General features: G+C 59.4%; 2 long non-coding RNA genes across 6 annotated transcripts; one reads left to right on the top strand and one right to left on the bottom strand.

Annotated features, from left to right (window-relative positions):
* Positions 1-581: 581 nt before the first annotated feature.
* LOC113630347 (uncharacterized) lies at positions 582-22,280 on the bottom strand. Of its 2 annotated transcripts, XR_003436908.1 has the most exons (3): positions 22,269-22,280; positions 16,980-16,983; positions 582-695 (listed from the first exon to the last, which is right to left on the bottom strand). It is a non-coding gene; the product is annotated as an uncharacterized LOC113630347 (long non-coding RNA). The 2 variants fall into 2 exon arrangements; XR_003436907.1 differs by lacking the exons at positions 16,980-16,983; positions 22,269-22,280 and adding an exon at positions 2,614-2,625.
* On the top strand, positions 7,167-11,389 carry LOC113630346 (uncharacterized). Of its 4 annotated transcripts, none has more exons than XR_003436905.1 (4): positions 7,167-7,433; positions 8,082-9,568; positions 10,144-10,500; positions 11,209-11,389. It is a non-coding gene; the product is annotated as an uncharacterized LOC113630346 (long non-coding RNA). The 4 variants fall into 4 exon arrangements; XR_003436906.1 differs by having other exon boundaries at positions 8,082-8,464; positions 8,904-10,500; XR_003436903.1 differs by having other exon boundaries at positions 8,082-10,500.
* Positions 22,281-22,814: the final 534 nt, after the last annotated feature.

Raw genomic sequence — 22,814 nt, forward strand, 5'->3', positions numbered from 1 at the left:
CCCACTGAACCCTCCCCACGGCCCTGGGGGGCAGGCGCTCTTCTTGTACCCATTTCACGGAGGAGGAAACTGAGGCGCAGCTGGTCTGGCAGCCGGGCCAATGTCCACAGCTGGCCCCAGGCGAGCACTGCAGCCTTGAGCCGCTGTCCTGGACAAGAACCCTCGGGCCATGCCCAGGTCTGGAAGGAGCGTGGGGCCTACCTCACCCTCCAAAGGTCAGGACTGAGTGACCCTCGGGGCAGAGAAGCAAGTCTGGGGATGAGTGGATGGTCCAAGCGAGCTCAGGAGGATGGGCCAAGGCGAGGGGCTCCCTGGAGAATGGGGTGGGAGAAGGGAACACCCTTCTTGGGCCAGCACCCTCATCGTCCCTGCAGAATCCAAATGATCAGCACAGGACCCTGGGTTGTACTGATGGGGAAACTAAGGCCCAGAGGCGGTGGGTCCGAGTCACACAGCAGGTGGCAGCCGGGTGGACAGTCAGCCTGTTCAGTAAACCTGGTTGTGGTCAGTCCGATTTGACTCAACCAGCGCTGGGGGCCTGAAGGAACTTCTCCCAGACACACTCTGGACACTTTGTTGGGTTTTTTTTGGCCATGCTGCACAGCTTGCGGGATCTCAGCTCCCTGACCAGGGATTGAACCTGGGCCACGGCAGTGAAAGCCTGGCACCCTAACCACTAGGCCAGCAGGGAACTCCTCGGACACACATTTTAGATGCAGGAAGACAGGGTCGTGCATGGGAGATGGTGGGCAGAGGGCACTCGGGGTCTGGACTGGGGGTTGGGGCAGTGGGGCCGGAGACTGGGTGGCGCGCGGGATCTGGTGACGGCCTTTGCCCTGCGGTGTTTTCTGCCGGGAGCCCTCGTGCCCACTCCTGAGCTCAGCTCAGAAGTCACCTGCTCTGGGAAGGCTCCTCTGATCCTGCCGCCCCCTCCATCAGGCCAGGAACCCCCTACCCCTGCTCCCACGGGCTGTTGGGCTTCCGCATGTCATGGCGGTCATGACACTAGGTAGGAAATGCTGGCCTGCGAGGAGCCCGCCTCCCCATCTGCTCCAGGGCCCGTGGGTCCAGCCCGTCTTTGAAGAGTTGGGGGGGGAATGGGTCCAGGTGTGCCGATGGCCCGGCCACCAGGCAGGTCAGTGAGAACGTGAACAGGATGCAGCAGCCGGGGAGCCCCGGGCCTTCCTTGGCCCAAGTGCAGGGGAGGGGAGGCCTGCCATGGGAGCTGACTGGCGGCAGAACGGCCGCCCTCCCAGTGGCCGGAACACGCACGGGGGCTCGTGGCTGTGAGGAGGTGGCTCTGTCCCTTCTCAGGCAAGAGCCTTTCCTCAAACATTCTGGCGGCACTCACAGTCCGCAGAGCACTTCCCTCCCGTGAGCCTGGGACGGCCATCGGCCCCATCCCAGACAGGAAGCAGGAGAGACTGGGGTAGGCAAGCTCGCCCGGCCCGGCAGAGGGGAGCTGGGCTCCACTGAGGGACCCCGTGCCCCCGGCCCACTCGGCCTGAGCTGAGCCCTGGGGCGCACAGCCATCAGGACCCCACCCAGCGGCTCGGTGCTCCGTAGCACTTCCCCGCTCCGCTCTGGCCCCGCAGGACGGAGGAGGCTGGTGGACCAGCCCTTCTGTGCAACTTTTCAGAGACCAGCCTGCAGCCAAGATGTGGACGATCCTGTGGATGGGCTGAGCCCCTCCAGGCTGGGCCGGGCCTTCGGCCGAGGTCTGTGTGTATGTGTGGAGGCCATGAGGACCCAGACGGAAGGTGGAATGGAGTGGGCCTGTGGGGGCCTGGGAAGGACCTGCCCAGATGTCCACTCCTGGCCGAGGGGCCCTTAGCCGTCTCCTTCGGAGGGTGATGGGGACGAGCTGCTGGGCGGGGTGCTGAGCGGCCCGTCCTGGGAAGAGTGCAAGGCCCGCTGTGGGGGGAGGGCAGCGGGAAGAGCTGGGCCCGGAGCCTGGAGGTGTGAGGTGCCCTCCCTGGGGATGGGGTGCCCGGTGGCCCCGCACACAGTGCTGGGCACACACTGGCAGAGCCTCAGGGCTTGGGGCCCCCAGACCCCTGCCCGGGTCCCCGCAGCATCCCAGCACCACTCTGTCCTCACCGTCCTGACGGCTGACCTCCGGCTGCTCTGAGAACTGGCCGCCCCCAGGCTGGTTGAGAGGCCCCTGTTCCAGCAGATTAGCCCCCCCGCTAAGAAAAACACACGGCGGGTTTCATCTGAGCCCAGCAGGTGGGCGGGAGGGCTCACAACAGAGAAGCCCAGACGGGCGGGAGGGGCTGCAGGGAGCACCACACAGGTCAGGTGACGCCTGGGCAGGAGATGAGGGGTCTGCAGCCCGGGGGGAAGTCCGGGTCAGAGACCCCCGTGCAGGGCAGAAACTTTGCACCCAGTGAGGACTGTGGGTGGGGCCAGTCTGGGATGGGTCCCCTGGGGTCTGCCCAACACCTTGGCTAACTCCCGGGTCTCCCTGCTACCCAGAGGCCCTGAAAGGACTCTTCATCCCATCTTACAGATGAGGAAACTGAGGCTGGGGAAGGGAGGGGGGCCCCTCTGGGACTGGGACCCCAGGCAGCCTGCACTTGCTCATCAGAACTGCAGACCCCTGGGCCACACCCTCATTTTTCACATGGGGGAACCGTGGCCCAGAGGGACAGGAGCCCGCCAAGGTCACACAGGATGCCGGCCTCCTGTCCCGGCCTGGGCCCCTCTGCTGGGGCGTGCCGCCCCTCCCCACACCAAGCCCATACCCCGGGCCAGGAGGCAGCCCTCGGGGCTGGGCGGAGGCTGGGTGGATAAGGTTTCTGGCAGCTGGCGGGGGTGGGCACGGTGGGTCTGGTGCGGGGGGTGGGCCACAGAGGCAGGTGAGAACGGCGGCCACGGGAAGTTCTCACGGACAAATGGGGTGAACCGGCCGCCCCCGCTAGCCCCTGACAACTGATGTTAAAGTAGAGGGCAGTCTGGGCACACATGGCCCTGCACAGGAAGGGGCTGGAGACCCCCCTGCTCGCTGGCTCTGTGCTCGGCGCTCCCGGCTCTGTGCACGCTGGGTGGTGGGCCACGTCTCTGGGCCCCCCACCCTGAGCTTCCAGGCCGGGATTCTGGGGGTCCCTCCATTCACCCCCCAGGGGACACTCCAGGGATTGGCCGGCTGCCTGGGAGGAGGACCCAGAGCGGCTGTGTGGACTCTGCCACTGAGTCACTGGTAAGTGCCTCTGCCCCCTGGGCCTCAGTTTCTCCCCCTGGACGGCCGGGGCCCCTCCCCCTCCCCTCCCCCTCCCCTCCCCTCCCCTGCCCTCCCCCCGCCCATCCCGGGGGCTGCCCGGAGGAGAGTGAGCCAGGGCCCCGCCGGCAAAGATGAGACCACAAGGTGTGTTATGGTTGTCACGCTTGTCACAAGCAGAGTTTCACGCTCGGCCCCTGGGGACCATGAGGGCCTGTGGGGCAGGGGCCTCTCATCACCTGGGCCGCCGGCTCTCCGTTCGGGACAGTCTTCATCTGGCCGTGATGAATGGCTGCAGCTCCGCTTGGAAGGCCTGGGAGAGGAGCCAGAGAAGCTGGGCAGAGGCTCTAAAACGTGGAGGTGAAGGGGGCGCGGCGCCGGGAGGGCCACTGGTCCGTCTGTCCAGGCCGCTGTCCTCCGCCCTAGAACGAGAGCAGGAGGGGCTGGAGCACGGGGTGGGGGCGTTTCTAAGCACACTGTCTGGAACGTTTGGACGCATGGGAGGGAATGCAGGCTGGGCCACCATGGACGGGCACCCGCGCGTGCCCTGAGGCTCCGGGCAGCCCCTGAGATGCGGCCGAGTCTGGGTGCAGCAGGGCTGTGGAGGCGAGACCAGAGGTCCATCCGTGCCCCTTCCTCCCCCTTCCAGTTAGCGGACACGAGCCAGGACGGAGCGGCCTGCCCACCAGGGACGCACGCCCGGCCGTGTCGCGGGAGCTGCGCTGCCCACCTGCTCGGGGGGACCAGGCAGTGTGGGGTGGAGCGCCTGCCCCACGGCCGCCGTCCACTGTACTCTGCCGCTCTGGGTCCTGCGTCGCCATCGTGGGGCACGTCCTCGGGGTTAAAGCCGCTTGGCTGTCTGGCTTTGGGGAGAAGGAAGCAGGTTGGCGTCGAGATGTCCTCGAAAACGGGTGGTGTAAGAGTCAGCGATGGACGCGAAAGTTAGTGGGCAAAAGGGAGATGAGACACAGGAACCCACACTCTTCCATGTACCTCCCCGGAGAGACACTTATTAAACTTTCTGGACTTTCTTGTGTGTGGGGGTAAATATGCATAACATTTGCCATCTTAACCCCTTTGCAGTGTCCAGTGCGGGGCATTAAGAACGTTCACACTGTTGTGCAGCGTCACCACCAGAATATTTTCATCGTCCCGAACTGAGACTCTGTCCCATTAAACACTCACTGCCCTTCCCCTCCCCCAGCCCTGGGCCCCCACCTCCTACTTTCTGTCTCTGTGACCCTGACTACCCCAGGGTCCTCACGTGAGTCGAATCGCAGTGTCTGTCCTTCTGTGTCTGGCTTATTTCACTGAGCAGCAAGTCCTCAAAGTGCAGCCACATTGGAGCAGGTGTCAATACTTCATTCCTTTCTGGGCCTGAATCTACTGATTAATTACAAAGAGAAAACTAGAACTTCACATGGGAGAAAGCCGATAGGCACCAGCAGGTGATCAAGCTGGCATCACCCGGGACGGGACAAACATCCCAGGCTCCCCTGACCTGAGGCCCCGGGGAGACACGGCATCACTTTGGGGATGTTCCTGCCCTGAACACACAGCCCGAACGGGCCCAGTCATGAGGAGACCCCACAAAGCCACACGGAGGAGCGTCTGACAAAGCAGCTGGCCGGCACTCTTGACAAATGTCAGTGTCGCAAAAAAGACTGAGGCGCTGTCCCAGAATGACCGTGACGACGGTGACGTGACAGCTACGTGCAACGCAAGGTCGTGGGACAGGACATGGGCGTCAGCAGGACGACTGGTGACCCTTGGAAAAGGCTTGTATCAGGAACCGCATCTATACCCAGGACCCTGGCGGGAATCAACTGTTAGATAGTCAGGAATTTTGCAAACCAGCTGTAAGTTATGCAGGTTGGCCGCGGTGGGAGCATTTATACCACAGAGAGAGGCTAGCGGCGCAAAGCAGGACTTTTGGGGGGAGGGGGGACCTTACAAGCACACCACCGGTTCTGTAAGATGTGACATTAGGGGAAGCTGGGTGAGGATAACTGGAATCTTGTCCACAATTTTGCAGCATTTTTGCAAGTCCGAAATTACTTCAAAATAAAAAGTTTTCAAAAGTTCTAAAATCAGACTCAGCTCCTGGCAAACCAATCCCCTTCCTGTGTCCTTCAGAGGCACCAGTCGCCACCCAAGCCTGACACGCTCTTTCCTCATCCCCTGGGTGACCACACCCTCCTGGCCGCCTTCTTCTCCTCAGTCCCTTTCAGTCTTTTAAAAGAGGCTCTAATTTCTTTCTTTCATTCATCTATTCATCCCTCCACCCACCTATCCATGCACCCATCCGTCATCCATCTATCCATCCATGATCCACCCATCCACCTATACGTCCTCCCCTCTATCCCTCCATCCAACCATTTACTGTTTTTCTTTTTGATAAATTTATTAATGTATTTATTTTTGGCTGCGTTGGGTCTTCGTTGCTACGCACGGGCTTTCTCTAGTTGTGGCGAGCAGGGGCTACTCTTGGTTGTGGTACAGGGGCTTCTCATTTCGGTGGCTTCTCTTGTTGCAGAGCGTGGGCTCTAGGCACGTAGGCTTCAGTAGTTGAGGCACGTGGGCTCAGTAGTTGTGGCTCACGGGCTCTAGAGCACAGGCTCAGCAGTTGTGGCACACAGGCTTAGCTACTCTGTGGCATGTGGGATCTTCCCGGACCAGGGCTCGAACCCGTGTCCCCTGCATTGGCAGGCAGATTCTTAACCACTGCGCCACCAGGGAAGCCCCACCATTTACTATTTTTAGAGCAACTTAAATGCAGGGCACTGCTCTCGTTTATTTTTCAGTACTGAGCAAAAGAGACAAAGCCCCTGACCTCATGGAGTTCATACACCAAAGGCGAGAAGAGCAAGCCAACAGGAAAAGAACTCCGTGAATTAAACACGAAGGAAGGGATGAGGTATCACGGGGGACGGGGGGTGGGAGGTATAAAGCTGGGAGCTGTGGGTGCACAGACACTCTGCCCCCTCCCAGCACATCCCGGGGGCCGTGATCTTACCCCCCTCCCCAGCTCCACCATGAGCTCCAAGCCTGCAACCGTCTCACCATTTGATCCAGGCACACAGAAAGAGTCCAAGTGAGTTGGATGGTGTTTGATGGGGCCCCATGTGGGGTTGGACTCCAGCGTCCGACCCAGACAAGCCCTTGAAGCCGGGAATCCCCAGTTCATGGAGGCGCAGGGAGACAGGGACCCCTGGCCACCGGTGCTGGAAGCCGGGCCGGCCCTGGAAAGACCTTTGGCAACATGGGCTCAGCACCGTGGAAACGCTCGACATCTTTGACCAGTAATGCCACGTGTGGGAGGCTCTTCCAAGGAAATTACCCCAAATATGGGGAGAGCGTTAGGCCCAAAGATATTCACTGTAACGTTATTTTTAACGACCAAAAAAAAAAAAAAAATTGGAAGCAGCTGAAATGTCCAACCATCAGGGAGTAGTTTAGTAAATTATAGTCCACAGACTCGATGGAATACTAGGCAGTCATTAAAAGTGATCATTACAAAGGCTGAGCAGTGAAATGCAGACGCGTCTGCAGTGTAACGCGGAAGGGAGAGCAGCGGGTAGAACTGTGTGTGCATTAGGGGTGTAACATGTAAGAAGCACGTGCAGCAGGAAAAAGCCTGGGGGGGACAGAGCGGCAGAGGACCGTGTGGTGAGCTGCGGAGGCGGAGAGCAGCTGCTCTTTTCCGTTTTCTGACTTTTCTATGAAGTATGACAGCTTTAGTAATTTAAGATACAGGCACACCTCACTTTACCGCGCTTCACAGATACTGCATCTTCCACAAACTGAAGGTCTGTGGGGACCCGAGTCTATCGGCACCATTTTCCCAAGAGCGTCTGCTCGCTTCGTGTCTCTGTGTCACATTCTGGTAATTCTTGAAATATTTCAAACCCTCCACCAGCCAAAAGATTACAGCTCATTAAAGGCTCAGATGATGGTTATAGCATTTTTTAGTGATAATGTATTTTTCTTTAAGGTAGGTCCGTTGTTTTTTAGACATAAGGTTATTGCATCCTTAATAGGCGACAGTGTAGGGCAAACACAGCTTTTACCTGCACTGGGAAACCGAGAAGTTGGTGTGAGTGGCTTTACCGCGATACTCTCTTCTTTGCCGTGGTCTGGAGCCAAACCCGTGACGTCTCCGACGTGTGCCTGTACTTAATAAACAGAGTTATTGCAGGATGTCAGGATTGTGGTAAGTTTTGTTTTCTCTTTGTGCTTTTCTGGATTTTCAAAATGTTCTCCTGGGCTTCCCTGGTGGCGCAGTGGTTGAGAGTCCGCCTGCCGATGCAGGGGACGCGGGTTCGTGCCCCGGTCCGGGAGGATCCCACATGCCGCGGAGCGGCTGCGCCCGTGAGCCATGGCCGCTGAGCCTGCGCGTCCGGAGCCTGTGCTCCGCAACGGGAGAGGCCATGACAGTGGGAGGCCCGCGTACCACAAAAAAAAAAAAAAAGTTCTCCTATGAAGAGGCTCGCTCTGGTCCTGTGACGGGAGGAGGTTGGGGAGGGCGGAGTGGGGGTGCCACCCCTTGTGGGATCATTGGCACAGGGACACCCTTCCTGCCCTCAGAAGGGCCATCCGGGTGGAGGACCAGGTGTGCCCACAGGGTCCTGAGGGGGGACTGGCCTCTCGGCGGGCATCACAGGCTACCCTGAAGGAAGCGCTGGGTGCCCTGGGGACGGGGGGACGCAGGGCACTGTGCTGTTATGGAGGGATGTCTACAAGGAGAACAGGGTGGTCAGAGGCCTGCGAGGTGCACTCTGGGGAAGAGGGGAATCAACCGGAGGTCGTTCTGCACGCACTCTGCCCAGCCGTCACCTGCACCAACTCATTCATGTCTCAGAAACGGTCGTGAAGAACAAGCCTGTTTGTCAGAGGAGGAACTGGAGGCTTGAAGGCCTCAAGTAACCTGCCCAGAGTCATGAAGCTGGTAAGTGGGTGAGCGCCCCAGAAATGGCTCTCCTAGGATTGTGCAGTGTACAACTTACACCACTGTCCAGGGCCTGCATCAGGGTTCAGACCCAGGTCAACCCGAGTTCAGAGTCTGGGCTTTCCCACCTGGCCCCAGGCCCTGTGCCAGAAACACAACAATAAGAAGTTGTCCTACAGGCCTCAGGGAGCTCAGAAAGCAGGGAGAGAGGACGACACGGGAAAGAAACCGTAAAGGTGATGGAGACGATGATGGCGCTGCCGGTGATAAAGGCACTGATGGTCCTGGCGATGAAGGTGATGGTGCCGGCAGTGGCCATCATTCGTTCAGTGCTCTTCATGTACCAGGCACTGTGCTAAGTCTTTCAGATAAAGTATTTGGGAGGTCGGTACTAGCCTGCCTATTTGGTCTTTCAGCCCGTGAAGGGAAGGGCTGATATTTTCACCTAAGTCCACGTGATTCCTGGGTCTGGGCTGGACAAAGGCCCGAAGGAGGCTGGGTGTAAGGGGCTAGGACTGAGGTCTATGCAGAGGGAGTCTAGCCCCTCCCCCTCCAGCAGAGGGAGGGGAAACATGATGGGCAGAGCTGATCCACATTGTTGTGGGGGGGGCCCGGATACGGCCCCTGTCTGGCGGGTTGATGCCAGGCCAGCAGTGAGGGGACCAACAGCCCTGGGGTGCAGATGCCTGGGGCTGAGCGGGGGGGCGTCAACCTGCTCGCGTTCCTGTTCTGCAGATGGAGGTTGAGCACTGCGGAGGGGCAGGCGTATCCGCCATGGTTTTTATTTTCTGTATTTTACGACGCTTTGATGTCTCAGGGGCCCTGCTGGCCAGGAAGAAAGTGCCCCTTGCCCCAGGGTTAGCCGGTCTGAGAGGTAACAGATACTCCCGTGAGCGCGCCTATCGTATGGAACCAGCCAACACAGAGCCCACCCCTCCTCTCTCAGGCTCCCACGCTCCCAGGGCAATATTTCCCTGCCCTCAGTCACCCAGGGCCAGGAAGCAGACAGCTGGAGACCCCCCATAGCCCAGAGCCTGCCCCAGTTCTTCAATCCATCCAACCATAAGCCAGTGCACAGCTGACCCCGCCTCACCCTTTCCATCCCCTGAAAACTGCAATAAAGGCTCTGGGCCCTGCCGCCCCCAGGTTCCTTCTGCCTCTGGACTGACCCGCTGCGGCCCCGTGTGGCCCTGCATGGCCTGCCCCCCCCCCCCGGGGAACTGTGAGTGATGAACTCTTCTTTCAAGGCAGTGGTCTCCACGTCTGTCACCTTACATACCTGATTAGAATACATCAGGGGTGCAAACCTCAACATGGCAGGGGGGGCCTTGGGCCGCGTGGCAGATGCAAGTTCAGACACAGGCTGTCTGGCTGGCCCGTCACGGAGCTGCTGAGGTGGGGTGAGCAGGGGTGAGCAGGGGCCACGGTTGTCCTGTGTGCTGGGTGGCCATGGGGCAGTGGGAGGGGACGCGCCTTCTGAATTCTGCTCATCGCCCGCTGCTGGGTGACTGGGGCGGGTCTCCACCTCTCTGTGGGTCTCCTCTGTGGACTGGAGACCTGGGCCTGGGAGCTGCCGGCCGGCCGGGAGGGTGCCGTCCGAGCCAGGCTGCAGGGGGCCGCTGAGCTGAGGGCCAGGTGGGCATGGGGCCGTCACCCCCCAGTAGAGCCACCACCCTGCCCAGGACCCACTTGGCAGCCCCTGTAGGCGGCAGAGGGCAGGCAGGGCCAAAGCCGGGCTGGGGTGTAGGGGGAGGGCGGTAGACGGCGGGGCCCCCGGCCGCCTCACCCCTGTGCCTGCTGGCTGGCATCTGGCCCCGGCCCAGCTCCCCTTCCTCCGGGCCCGGTGCTCTCCGTCCACTGGGCCGCCTCCCCAGGGGTGCCAGGCCCTGAGTGCACGGCCACGGCCAGCCTGGCCGGCCCGTCATTGAAGCCTCCCTCCCGTAATTGGCAATTTTGTCATATTTATTCACAACAGATCGGATTGCCAGGAGCTTGCTGGAGCTCTCCGGAGGCCCGCCGTGAAATCGGTTTGAAATGGTGTGTCAGGTTTTTCTCTCCCTGCTGAAGCGACCATCTGGCTGCCGGGCCGGGGCTGGGCTGATACACTGACCCGGGGAATCGCGGCTAAGCCGCTCCCGGGGGCCCACACGCCCGCGCGCCGCTCTGGCCTCCCCCATGGGCTCGGCTGCAGGGGGAGACCTGGGCAGGGCGGGGGGCAGGAGGCGAGAGCCCCCGGGCACCACGCTGGCCATCCAGGCACTGCCAGGTTGGCACCTCTCCCACAGCCCTACCCCGGGTGGCCCGGATCTCAGCGGCTGAGCAGAATTAAAGGGTGAGTTTTTTTTTTTTAATTATTTTAAAAACGTATTTATTTTTGGCTGCGTTGGGTCTTTGTTGCTACGCACAGGCTTTCTCTAGTTGCGGCAAGCGGGGGCTACTCTTCATTGTGGTGCGCAGGCTTCTCACTGCGGTGGCTTCTCTTGTTGCGGAGCACGGGCTCTAGGCGCGCGGGCTCGGTAATTGTGGCTCGCAGGCTCAGTAGTTGTGGCTCACGGGCTTAGCTGCTCTGCAGCATGTGGGATCTTCCCAAACCAGGGCTCCAACCTGTGTCCCCTGTACTGGCAGGCGGATTCTCAACCACTGCGCCACCAGGGCAGCCCCAAGGGTGAGTTCTCGATCGTGTGGCAGTTCTGTCTGGGTCGATGGGGGCTCCGGTCCTGGCGGTCCTCAGGCCCCTCCCACCACAGCGCGTGGCCCTGTGAGCGCCTGGTGTCGCTCAGCTGGGGGGCGGGGGCAGCTCCCAGGAAGGCCCCAAGCTGGACGTGATCGGGTGGCCCCACTGATGCCAGGAGGGCTGCCAAGTCATATCCAGGGGAAGAAATGGGCTGGGAGCCCGTGAAGCAGACCCTCAATAAAGCAGGAGCACCAAAACCTTTTTTCTAAGAAATATTTTATTTCAAAAATCAAATGGGGCCGCGTCACACCTATTAGGATGAAGTATATATTTTTTAATATAATAATATTATATATATTTCTACAGAAAATAGCAAACACTGGCAAGGATGTGGAGAAATTGGAATGCTTGCACCCTGTTGGTGGGAGTGCAAATTGGTACCACCATGGTAGAAAACAGTACAGAGCTTCCCCCCAAAATGAAAAACAGAACTGCCGTATGATCCAGCAATCCCACTTCTGGGTCTGCACCCAAAAGCATCGGAAGCAGGACACAAAGAGATACGTGTACCCCCACGTTCACAGCAGCCCAAAGGGTGGAAGCCACCCAAGTGTCCATCGACGGATGACGGATGAACACAGCGTGGTCCATCCACACGATGGAATATCACGCAGCCTTCGAAAGGGAGGAAACTCTGACCCCTGCTACAATGTGGAGGGACCTTGAGGACGTGATGCTCAGTGAAATAGGCCAGACACAGAAGGACAGATACTGGGAGTCCACTCCTATGGGGTCCCTGGAGGAGCTGGGGTCACAGAGACAGAAAGTAGGGGGTGGGGCGAGGGGCTGGGGGAGGGGCAGGAGCATCCGTGCGGAACGGAGACAGTCTCAGTTTGGGAAAATGGAAAGTTCTGGAGACGGACGATGGTGACGGCTGTCCAGCGTGACCACACTGTGTATGTACCTGATGCCCCTGAACTGGACATGAAAATGGTTAAGAGGATAAATGCTATGTTCTGCTCATTTTCCACAATAAGAAAATCAGACGGCGCCGCCACCTACGGGGAGCCTGGCGTGTCCCGTGTGGCTTCTGGGCAGAGGGTGGGCCCGGCGCCCCTTTGGGCGCTGGTCCTGGGCTCTAGCTGCCCTGTTCCTCTTCAGGGGAATGGGGAGGGGATGGGCTGCCCACGGCCACGCCGGGGCCCAGCAAAGACAGAAACCCAGAGCTCAGGAGGTTGTGGGAACGACGGGGGGAGGTGTAGTTGGCCCTCCCGTCCCGTGTGTGTCTGTCTGTTGTCCCTTGGAGGAGCCGGGCGAGGGGGCGGGTCCGGGCGCCCCAGCCTGCCACCATGGCCACCTGCTGGGTCTGCAGGAGTGACACTGGCTGCACAGAGGCTGGGCTGGGGTCTGTGTTGGGCTCCCCACAGTGGGGGCATGGCTCCTCCCCTGGGAGGCTGGCCCGGGCCCCTCCAGCCCACACCTGCCCCGCCGTCCTCTCCCACCTGGGCCAGAGCGGGGTCCAGGCCGGACTGCTGCCAGGCCTCTCCCTGAGGCCTCCCTGCCCCTCATCCAGCCCCCACCCTCCCTGGGTTCCACCCACACCTGGGTTCTGGTCTCAGCATCTCTGCTCACTGGCCGGTGACACTGGGCAGCTAAAGGCCCCGTCCAGCCCTCAGTTCTTCCCTCTGTAAAAGGGGGTGGAGGGCGTTGCCCTTCCCTCCCACCCCTTCTGCATCAAGCTGGATGTCTGCTCTGAAGCCTCCAGGATGGACGGGGGCCCTGGGCACCCAGATCCAGGCTGTGGACAGCAGGGGGCGGCTGAGAGGCCCAGAGGGGCCGGCAGACTCGTCGAAGGTGCCCAGGGGGTTGGGGTCCTGCCTTCCAGCATCCTGGGCACCCCACGCCTCCCCCACCCGCTCCTGCCAGCAGCGTGCCCCCACCCCGTCGTCACTGTAGGCAAGGCTCTTACCCCGGCTGAGCCCAGATGTGCACCCTGGCCTCACTGAGGGGAGCTGGGCAGCCAAGGAGAGTCTCCGAGCCTCGGTCTCTGTGTCTGTAAATCGGGGACGTGGTCCAGTCTTGTCTGCCAGGGCCGACCTGCGGGCTGGGAGGCTGCCTACCGCTGGGCGCGAGCCTCAGGGGGCCTCCGCTGTCGCCTCAGCCCCATGGTGGGGGGAACATCGATCCTCGAGGTGGGGGGCCGTCCATGCAGGCGGGCGGCGCATCCCGCATCGACCCGCCGTACCGTGTGCTGGCCCCCCCTGTGCTGTGCTAACAAGCCCATCTCATGGCGCCTCGGGCCCTAATTGGCAAGACGGGCACGTGCGTGTCTGTCTGGGAGACCGGCGCCTGCGCCCGCCCCAGCTCGAGGCGGACAGCGGTGCTGGGACCCTGTGCCGGCGTCCTGCCCCTATGGGCTGCCAGCCGAGGCCGCCTGGTTTCTAGAGGCAACACCCAGAGGAAGGTCGTCAGCAGGGATGTCAGCGGGGAGAAGGGGCTTGTTAGCGGGACCCCCGAGAGGTGCTGGGCCCACCCCACAAGCCCAGAGGCAGCCTGGAGCCGTCCCACAGTGCGGACAGGGAGGGAGGGAGAGGCAGGCACGTGGTGAGGGGACTCGGGACCCTGGCCCTGGAGGGTAAAGGAGGAGAGGGGTTACTTGGTACAAGGAAGGAAGATGGGGGCAGTCTGAGAACAGAATTGGGGTAAAACCTGTAGGTGCAAGAAAATGGCCACTTACCTTGTCGACTTTGGTGTCCTGCCCAGATGGCAATGGTCCCGCCTGCTGCCCCCGGGAGCTGCCGTGGACCTGGGCACGCGAGGGATGGCCCGGAAGGTAGTGATCCTCCCGTCAGTGGGCGCGTGAAAGCTAGAGGCCTGAGAGGACGCCAGCTCTGCATGAGGCAGGAGGGCTCTCAGAGTGGACGCGATGGACCTCAGAAATGTCCCCTCGGGGTCTGCTCAGCTGAGCACAGTGCCACGGTGGGGGCAGGGAACCGTGTCCTCGTCCCCAGAGACCCTCTCTAGTGGGATGACCTGAAGCTGGAGGACCCGGCTGGGCGGCTCACTCTGCAGCAGACTCATCACCTGCTCAGCCAGGGCGTCGCCTCATCCCAATGCCCCCAACACCCCAGAATCCAGCCGCCCCTCCCGTCGGGCAGCCGCCACCCCAGTGAACACAGGTGGGGGCATTGATGCCCCGAGGACGGCAGGACGGACTCTCCAAGGCCTCCGGCACAGCTGCTGCTGGCCGGTCCCCACTGTTCCTACCCCGGGAGGCCCCAGATGCCTGCCTCACAGCCCACAGCCTGCCTGGGCCCAGGGTCCTCCGCACTCCTCTCTCTGGGTGACCTGGGACCTCCACCTAGAGGGAGGAGGGGCCAGCCACTCGCTGAGGCCTGATTGGGCTCCAGGCAGGCCCCGCCCCCGATGCTCTGGCGGCACCAGTCAAAGAGCCCATTGTCCATGGCTCTGCCTGCAGAGAAGTCACGTTGGCAGGTGAGGCCGGCCGTGATGGGAACGCTCCCACCACGGAGACCCCCGAACACGCCCGTCTTATTTTGCTTCCAACAGACGTGTCCGGTGGTTCCTCTGCTCCCATGTTCTGGGTGAGGCCAGAGGGGAGCAGGGTGCCTGGTCCCCCTCCTGGGTGTGGGGGACCCAGGAAGGTGGTGGCAGAGCCTTGCTGCTGTCACCGGGGCACCCGGGCGGCCGCCAGCCCAGACAGGTGTGCCGCTGCCCCGCCCCCTCGGCCGCAGCCCATCCGTCAGCCCGCTAATCTTTCAGCATCCGCCGGCCTCTCGTGGGGTGTGATGGATGGGCTCCCGGCCTCGCCGACTGCTGCGAAATCACTCAGCGCCAGACAAGCCCTAAATCTGACGCACGGAGTGTTGAAAGGAGGAATGTCTGTTTTCATAACCTACCTCAGTTACAATAAATATTTAAAATGCACATTAACATCCTCTCGCCGTACAATCGGCCTCTGTGGCCCCGGCTGCGGGATTTAATTAGCTCCGGGCTTGCCCCGCCGGACGCGCTCGCCCGTGGACGGAAGGCCCCTGTTTTCTTAAACTCCTGGCCACTGCTGGGCTGACACAGAGCCTTTGTCTGGCCTGGCGTCCCCTGCTGGCCCCCAGCGCTGGGCTGGATGGGTCCCCGGGCCATGGGTGCCCATGGATGGGGGGGCGCGTCCCAGGGCGTCCTGGCTGCCCGGCCAGTGAACAGCCCTGACCAGGGCCCCCAGATGCTCGCTACCGGGTCCCAGAGGGGCAGGAAGACGACAACCCAGAAATGAAGGTAGAGCCTCAGCCCTCGTCCTGGATAGCTGTCCCAGGAGCCGTGCCCACCCCAGCGGATGGCCCGGCGCCAGGCTCACTTGCCTCCCTTCCGCCTTGGACCTCGGCTCCCGGGATGGCAGGACCCCCGTCCTCAGCAGGGGCCACATGGGCACCAAGCCCTGCTAAGGCCCTTGGGGATCATGTCCCCGACTTGCACGGACCCCTTGAGGTGGGGACGACGTCGCCCATTGTAGAGATGAGGAAACTGAACTCAACGTAGAGAAGTGACTCCCGGGTCACCTGGATTTGTCGGAGCTCCAGCTCTCGGAGGAGCCCCGCCTGCTGGCCTGCCGGCCTCAGCCACCCCTTCACTCACCCACGTGCTCCTTTCGCACCAGCGTGCGTCTTCCTCCCTCTCTCCCTCCCATGGGCAGAATGGAGACGCGAAGGGGGTTGAGGGATCAGGGTGGCATGGAGGAAAGCCCGGCATTCTTCCTGGAGGCAGTGGCTGCAGTGAGTCCCTGCTCGACCAGCCCTCTGTCCCGTGGCTCCCCAGGAGGCCTCGCCACCACCCAAGCCTCGTTCAGCCTCCGGGACGCGCAGGAGAGAATCTATTTCTGTTGCTTCCAGTCACCCCGCTTGTGGGGCTTTGTTCAAGCCGTCAGGCTCCCGGCTGTTGGTCCCAGTCCTGCCTCTTCTCTCTCCTCCCCCGTTCGCCCCGCGGCATCCTGGGGTTGTGGAGTCCGAGCTCTCCTGGGGATGGCCGGCACCTCTGGCTGGGCCTGGGGCTCAGCCCAGCCTCCCGGGCCTTTCAGCCTCGGGATTGTAAACCAGGGAGAGGAGGCTGGGGGATGGGGAACGTGCGTCCCCACCCAGAGCCCCAGGCTGCGCCCCCACTGCCTGGCTTTTCCGGATGACGCTGGGATTCAGGTAGGGACAACGGCCCGAGGATGTGAGGCTGGAGCGCGGGCCCAGAGAGGCTCCCCAGCTGGCCGGCGGTAGGTGCTGCCCCCAGTCCAGGGCCCGAGGGCCTGCCCGGCACTTAGGGGGCCGCCCCCTGCTCCCGAACCCTCCCTCTGCCTGTCCCAACGGATGAAATCACACCCTCCACCCCCTTGATGTTCCCTAGGTGCCGTCCTCAGGCAGTGGGACAGGTCCAGCTGTGAGGCTGGACAGGCAGGCCTGGGCTCGAGTCCAGACATAGCCCCTGCAGGCTGTGCTTTCGGGCAGGTCTGTAACTTACCTGGATTCCACTTCCTTCCTTTTCTGGAGTGGGAGGGCTCATGGAGAGGCTCACGGCCCCTGCGCCGAGAACACTCTGCAACAAGCCACGCCAGAACCTCGTGGCTCAAAACCACGTTGCTTTGCTTACAAATCCGCACCGTCGCCCGATCGGCGGCTCTCTTCTCTACCTGGGGTCTTGTCAGCTAGACACACTTGCCAGCTCCCATCTCATGGTCAGTGAGACTGACAGCCTCCCCTGTGGCCTGGGCCTCCCCACAGCACGGAGGCTGGGAGCCAGGGCTGGGGCTGGAGAGTGGCGGGTGGAAGCTGCAACCCTTTCTCCACTCAATCTGGACACCACAGAGCTGCCCTTCTGCCATGCACTGTTTCCTGGGAGCGAGGTGCTAAGCCTGGCCCACCTTCCAGGGTAGGGAAAGCAGACCCCTTCTCTTGCTAGGGGAGAGGAAAATTCTAGAAGAGCGTGTAGGATGGGAGATACTGTCGCGGCCATCCTTGGAAAGCGCTCCCAGTCACCTGAGTCATCGGCGGCCACTTAAGGCCCAGAGGGTAAGGCCTGACCCTGACCTTTGCCCCTGACGCTGATGTACCAGCATCCCCTCTCTGCCCTGGGGGCCCTACCCTCCTCCAGGCCCTCCACCCCACCCTCCCTCCTGCCACAGGGACTTTGCACATGTGTCTACCTCTGTCTCTTCTCTTAGTTCACACCCACTCTTCTTTGGGGCCCAGCCCAAGGTCACCACCTCAGGGAAGCCCTCCCTGATCTCTCTGCCCTGACCCATCCCTTTCATCACCTTTTCTCTAGGCCCCCAGGCTCCTCCCTCAGAGCGCAGGGTCAGTCTGCAGTTCTGCCTCATATATAAATATCGTTACTTAGCAAACGTCTGTCTCTACAACTCCCTGCTCCTCCCCACAGACCGTAGGCTCTAGTCCTTAGCATGGATCCTGGCATTCAGTAGGTGCTCGATAAACAGCTGTTAAATGAAGAGAGAACAGAAGGCACTTGTATGAGTCAGAGTCCACCAGAGAAAGTGTAGGTTAACCTGTATATAACATAGGTAGGTACATAGGTAGGTAGATAGATAGATGGATGGATGGATGGATAGATGGATGGTAGATAGATAGATGGATGGATGGATGTTGCAAGGTCGGCCGATGAGGTGGGTGCCGGCAGACAAGTCGGCAGCCTGTAGGGCAGGCCTCTGGGAGGGCAGCTGGAACTCTCGGGCACAGGCTGAAGCTGCCGTCCAGGGGTGAAATTTCTTCTTCCTCAGGAAACCTCGGTTCTGCGCTAAAGCCTTTAACTGATGAGATCTGGCCCACCAGATGATCCAGGATAGCCTCCTGGACTTAAATGCGGCTGACTGCACATGACGGCCACACCTGTGCACGCCGGCCACGTCTGCCAAGTGCCTCCCAGCAGGAGAGACGGGCCTGTGAACAAGCTGGACCAAGGGTCCCACGGAGCATGGGACCAGGCCTGTCTGGAGGTGGATACGCGTGTGCGTGCGTAGATGTGTGAGTGTGCGCACATGCATGTGTGCATGTGTCTGTACACGTGTGTATGTGCAGCCTCAGGCAGAGCATTCTAGAAGCAGGGCAGGAGCTGCCTGCCTCATCCAACCCGGGCTTGGGAGGTGCAAGCCCCCCTGCGGCCATCCCTCACGGCTCGAAGCTCTCAGGAGCCAGCCCAGGTTCAAGGGCAGTGGGTACAGAACCCCCGCCTTGAGCAACAGGAAAACAATGGGGGCATGTTTTAACTTGAGGGCATGTTTTAAAACCACCATAGCTGACGTGGTTGGATAGATTTCCCAGAAAAATCACTCTCGCTGGGAGCCGGGTGCGGAGGTCAGAGGCTGGGAGGCCTGTTAGCTTTGCTCCTCTGAGCAGATCAAAACAGCCTCTGCAGAGTAGCAAAGGGTGGGCTGGGGAGAGGAGAGGCACCCCAGGGCCAAGGGCAGGGCCAGGGGGCCGGACAAGGACTCACGGTCAGTGAGCAGACGTCCTTTGGGCCAGGGAAGGCCAGAGGGCTTCCTGGAGCAGGGGGCAAGCGACAGGGGCTGAGAGGCCTGCTCTGCCCCCGAGGGGATCTGGACAGACCCTTTGGCGTGTCTGGACCAGTCCCCTGCTCTTCTGACCCCCAGCCGGCCTGCCCACGGATGGCCGAGGTCCTGGGGCACGTGTGTGGCGGAGACCCCGCCAGCGGGCGTTCCTCACGCACCGGAGCCGCTCTGGCTCCCACCCGCTTGCTCCTGTCTATGACACGGAGGGTAAGTGTTTAATTAGTCGCCTAATTGCCTGGGTAATTGGGAGACGTACTCAGCTCTCCAAGTAATCAGTCGGAATAGGCCTGGAAAATATCTGGCCCAATATTCATTAGTGTGGTTCAATCGTTACACAGTCACCGTGTTTGGTTCATGACGAGGCCCAGCAAACAGCTGCGCGCCCTGCAGCCACCCGCCAGCCCTGCTGGGGCAGGTCGCCCCGTGCACACCCTGGACCTCCCAACCCCTGGCCTCCTCCCCCCCACCCCCCACCCCCAGGGAGCCTGGCAGCCGGGGTACAGGGAGGGCTCAGTGCACTGGCCCAGCAAGGGGGTCCAGTCCCCATTGGCGGTGGGCCGGGGGGTAGGGGCTCTGGCCCATCACTGGTACCACCCGCACGCACAGTCCTTTATAGTTTACAAAGCAGGTGCCCAACCACAGGTCTCTGAATCTGCACAGCCCCGCAAGGTCCATAAATGTGCCCATTGTACAGACAGAGAAGCTGAGGCCAGAGGGACCAACCAAGCAGCCTGAAGTGGAGTCAGGTCTCCCCACTGGATCAGGAGCACCCCCGGAGTTGGGCACAGCCCAGGCAGGACAGCCCATCTGCTCCCTGTCCCCGGATCCCGCCGCCCACCGGGAGGTTTGGTCCTCCGTGGAGGAAGCTCCTGGCAGCAGAGGAATGTCAGTGGGAGCGCTGGGCCCCCAGAGGGGAAGGCAGAGTCCTCGCCTGATGTCTGCTGCTGGGAGTGAACGGCCACCTGCTGCCCCAGTGCTGGCCACTCACATCCTCTATGCCTGACCCCTGGTTGCCCTCCGCGCACCAGGCTCTGCGCTGGGCTGTGGTGGGCACAGCAGTGACCAGACGGGACCTGACTCTTGCATCCCCACCGACTTCTCAGGGCACCTGGAGGGAGGGGAAGGTGCTATAAGGGTCTTTATGGGGGAGGTGGAACCAGGCCGGGGTTGGGGCGCTCCCCGCATACTCGAGCCGGGGCCTGAAGGAGGGGGCAGAGGCAAGTGGGGGGGAGGAGAGGGAAAAGCATTCCCGGTGGCTGGAACAGCAAATGCAAGGTCCCTGAGGCAGGGGGAAGGCAGAAGGCCCTGGAGCTGCAGGTAGTGGGCGGGGAGGTGGGTGATGTCGGGAGGTGGGTGATGTTGGGAGGTGGGTGATGTCGGGAGGTGGGGCTAGGTCTGGGGTCTTGCTCTGGGAGTCGTGGGGGCCCTTGAGGAGGATTAAGGGGGCATTGAATGATGCTGTCTGGTTGGCATTTTTAAAAGACCCTCTGTAAGGAGGATGGGTGGGGGACCCAAGGGGAGGCCGAGAGACCAGTGCAGGGGGCCAGGTGAGCTCCGGACTCAGGCCCAGGCCCCAACCTTCTATGCCTGCTCTGGGCCCAGGAGGGGGGCCCATCCTGCTCTGGAGGCCACGGCCCTCCCTCCAGCTCTCACCAGCGCTGGCCCAGCCCAGCAGGGCTCCAGCGTGCTTCCTCCCTCAGTCAGGCCCACACCTTCCAGAGCAGCCTCCCTGCTGAACCGCCCGCCCCAGTGTTGCCCCAGCCCTCGGCGGCGACAGGCCACACTCGCTGGTCTTGCCTGAGTCCTATTGTGGTCGTGGGGGTTTGTTCACACACTGAAAGCCCTTAAAGTGCAGATGCGTTACCTCATGGACGGCACACAGAAAGAGCTGAACCAGAATCGGAAACCTGGCTTGGGTCCCAGCCTCACTGCGTGACCCTGGGCAAGCCACTCGCCCTCTCTGAGCTTCGTTTCTCATCTGGGAAATGGGGGAGAAAATAATACCCACTGATGGGATTATTGTGGGAACATGAACAGAGACATGGGGTACCTGGAAGAAAGTAATTTGGGGGATGGTAGTGTGAACAGCCACTGTAGGCAGTGTCCCCAGCTGCTGCCTGGGCTGGTGCTGGTCTTCACAAATGTCACCTCGTTTGGTTTAATCCTCCCACTCATTTTTTTAAAAAAGAGGGAAAATTCATACAACAAAAAATTAGTCACTGACCATTTTAAAGTGAACAATTCAGTGGTATTTAGTAAGTTTACAATGTTGTCCAAACACCACCTGTATCTAATACCCAAACCTTTTTATTGTCCCCAAAGGAGACCCCAAATCCATTAACAGTCGCTCCCTAGCCCCCCTCCCCCAGTGTCCGCCAACCACCAATTCTCTACGGATTTGCCTCTGCTGGACATTTCTCACAAATGGAATCATATACTATGTGTCCTTTTGTGTCGGGCTTACGTCACTCAGCATCACGCCCTCGAGGTTTGTCCACGCTGTAGCAGGTGTCAGAGCTTCACTCCTTCTGTGGCTGAATCATATTCCACTGTGTGGGTATCAGCCATCTTTGGCAGCAGGTATAATTATGGTCATTCTACAGATGTAGAAACTGAGCATCAGAAAGGTTTCTCTTGTCTTCGGAGCTTACAGCGTCAGGATGTGAGATATCGGAAGGGGTGTAGTTACTGTATCCAGTGCTTTTCATCCCTTGTGTGGACTCACGTTGGTCTGTTGTTATTTTCCTTCTGCTGGAAGGACTTCCTTTAACACTCCTGGTAGTACAGGTCTGCTGGGGGTGAGTTCTTGTAGCTTTTGTTTGTCTGAAAAACATCTTTATTTCACCTCCAGTTTTGAAAGAATTTTTGCCGGGTATAGAATTCTAGATGGATGGCATTTTAGGTCCTGTGAAGACATTGCTCCACTGTCTTCTTGCTTTATTACTTCCATGAGATACCTGCTGTCACGCTTATCTTTATTCCTCTGTACACGTGTCTTTTTTCTCTGCTTTTAAGATTTTATCACCGAGCTTAACGAGCTTTTGAGCAATTTGATTGATGTGTTTGTTGTAGTTTTCTTCATGTTTCTTAGACTTGGAGCATGTTGAGCTTTTATCTATGAGTTTATCGTTTTCATCAAATTTGGTAAATTTTCAGCCGAAGTTCTGCAAATATATTTGTTTCCCCATTTTCCTTCAGCAACTCCAACTACACAAATATTAGGCCACCGGAAGTTGTCTTTCAGACACAGCTGAAGATCTTTTTCATTAAAGAACATTTTTTTGTCCTTTCTATGTTCATTCTGCATAATTTCTCTTACTATGCCTTCCAGTTTATCAATCTTTTCTTCTACCATGTCTAATCTGCTATTAATACCATCTAGTGTCTTTTTTTATCTGAGTCATTGCTGTTTTCAACTCCAAAAGTTCAATTCGGGCCTTTTTTTTTTTCATATCTTCCATGTCTTTTCAAACATATAAAGTAGTTATGATAACTGATTAAATGCCCTTGTCTGTTCACTCTAACATCTGTGTCAGTGCTGGGTCAGTTTTAATTAAGTCTCATTGCGAATTTTGCGTTGCTGTTTGCTGGATGTTTTTGTAATCCTGTAAATATATCAATACCTGAGCCATGTTTGGGGGATGCAGTTAAATTATTGGGAAACTGATCCTTCCCAGTCTTGTTTTATTGTTGGTTTTGTGCAGCTCTCAACTTAGTGCTAATTATTCCCCGCCACAAGGCAAGACCTACCTGAATATTCTTCCCAAGGCCCTGTGAATGATGAGTTCTTCCAACATGAGTCTGCTGGTAGGAAAAGACATTTGCCCACCCTGTATGAGCACGGGACATTGTCCTCTTATCCTGGGATGATTCTTTCCCGGGGCATGGATAATTTCCCTACCTTCATGCAGCACTCAGTTCAGAGTCCTTCCTCTCTCTCCTTTTGGGTGCACCGTCCTGCAAATTCCCATTTGATATGCCCAGATTCTTGGCTCTTTCTCAGGTAGTTTGCCAGGTTATGTCCGGCTTCTTCCTTTCTGCCTCATGGTATGAAAAGTCTCCCAATGGCAGGTCACCTCATTTCTCCCCCATCTTTCAGAAATTTCTGTCCTTCACTGCCTGATGTCCAGCATCTTAAAAATCATTCTTTCTTATATTTTGTCTGTTTTCTTTAAAATAGTTGTTCCAGATGGGAAGATAAATCTAGTCCTGTTGCTTTATCTTGGGTGGAAGTGGGAATCCTCAGACAGTTCCCGTCGCAGGAAAATCAGAGCCCAGACGTGGGTCCTGGGGATGACATTTGAACCCTGGATCGAGCCAGGCCTGAAGTTAGGGATCTATCCCAGACAGTTCAGCTCGAAGAGGCAACAAATTCCCTCTTCTCTTTAGGCTG

This window comes from Aethalodelphis obliquidens, unplaced genomic scaffold (genome assembly GCF_003676395.1).
Source record: "Aethalodelphis obliquidens isolate GAN/ISIS:26980383/991018 unplaced genomic scaffold, ASM367639v1 scaffold30, whole genome shotgun sequence".
Classification (NCBI taxonomy): Eukaryota; Metazoa; Chordata; class Mammalia; order Artiodactyla; family Delphinidae; genus Aethalodelphis; species Aethalodelphis obliquidens.